Source organism: Chrysochloris asiatica, unplaced genomic scaffold, assembly GCF_000296735.1.
Source record: "Chrysochloris asiatica unplaced genomic scaffold, ChrAsi1.0 scaffold00158, whole genome shotgun sequence".
NCBI lineage: Eukaryota > Metazoa > Chordata > Mammalia > Afrosoricida > Chrysochloridae > Chrysochloris > Chrysochloris asiatica.
Window position 1 is genome coordinate 1,191,499 of NW_006408676.1, and position 1,763 is coordinate 1,193,261.

A 1,763-nucleotide genomic window follows, 5' to 3' on the forward strand; every position below is an offset into this window, starting at 1 on the left:
AGTTTGAACCACCAACTTTGTCATTCAAAGTGACTTTGTGGTTCAGTGCTTTATCCCACAGCACCACACCAGGACTCCCCATTTGAATGGTGGTGGTGGTGTTGGTAGTGGTGGTGGTGGTCATGTGCTGTGGAGTCGGTTCCAACTCAGAGTGACCCTGTACAAGGTTTCCAAATCTTTACAGGAGCAGAAAACGTCTTCTTTCTCCAGCAGAATAGAAGTCTCAATTATACTTAAGTTCCCAGTAACCACAAGCAAGGACAAAGTACAGTGATGACCTAGTCTTGGTTCCCTTATATATGCATTAGATAGTAGGAGAAGAGATCCCCCAAGGTTCTCAAACACTCCAGCATTCTCCTCCCCCTCTTTCCCATGTGCCCACCTCACCCTGGCTATCTATTTGGAAGATTGCTCCCTAGCAGTGTTGGCTAATATTTAGCAGTTCAACCTGGGGGAGCAGCTGACTCACCTGTAAAGCTGCAAGGAGAACGTAGCATTCTGTACATTCTGTTAAAGGGATCTCTGTGGAGTCAGAATTCTAGAACATCTGGAGTATAAAGGCACATTTTTTCATCAACAGGTACAACTCATTCCATCATTTTCTCCTGGGCTGCTCAGAAACTGAAGGCAAGAGAAAGAAAATATACCCACTTTCTCATGAATAATAAAACAAAAAAAAGCAAGTACATGTTATGTGTTTGCTTTTGCCTTTAGTGGGAAGGAATCTCATAGAGCAGTGAGGTTCCCAACCCTGGCTCCAGGACATCATCCCCTGAAACCATGGCAGCTTTGGTAGCACTTGTTATGACTTCAGAAGCTACTTGGAATGCAATCTCTACAATTGCTTTGATCTTTTACTGCCCTGCCAGACTGTTTACTAGAGCAACCTTATTACCAATCTCTTAAAAATCTCCATAAAATCCATATATCATAGACTATAGCATTATTACAGCCACCAGGCTGCATGACGAGGTTCTGCAATTCCTTGCCAACGGCGGGAAGAAGCAGGCCTGGCTCACAGCTCTCTACTGAAGTACACTGTGCGAGGCCACACGACTGGCTTCAGAAAGATGGAGAAGAAGAAAGAAGAAAGCGGCTTTAGCAGACTCTTTTTTTATATTTTTCCTTTTTTAACAGTGTTTTTTTCTGAAGGTGCTTTCCCCCTGCTTTGTTCTCCTGATTTCACTAACCGCCTCACTCAGCCTTAAGAAACAGATGTGGGATGTTATAAAGACAACTTCATAGTCTCCCTTCTCCCCTGGAGGAGGTCTTAGCACAAGCCTGACTGGGCTGCAGCTGATGGGAGATATCTTGGATGAATTTCAAATTTTGCCGTTGCTTTGGATGTGATCAATCTCAGCAGGGCCTCTGTATTTTACTACATGAAGAAGCTCAGAGGGAGGAGGACACAGAGATCCTGGATCCTTCTGGTCCTCCCTCCCCAGTAGAAGCTTGGCTGAGTGGAGAGCACAAAGAAATTTGCCTGCCTCCGTATCAAGGGCACATGCCACTCCAGAATGGTGCAGTTCTGAGAAAGGTAGAGAAAAAGTACATCTCAATCAATACTGATGTAGGATCAGCGCTGAACTGCAAACCACAAGGTCAGCAGTTCAAACCCACCAGCTGCTCCTAGGAAACCCCATATGTAGGGATGTTCCACAATGGCACTTAACAACAATAATAATCAATACACAGCCTACTTCAGCTGTCCCACAGCCTCAATTGTGTTAAGTGTTTAGCAAGGTATTTAGCAAGGTAAACCC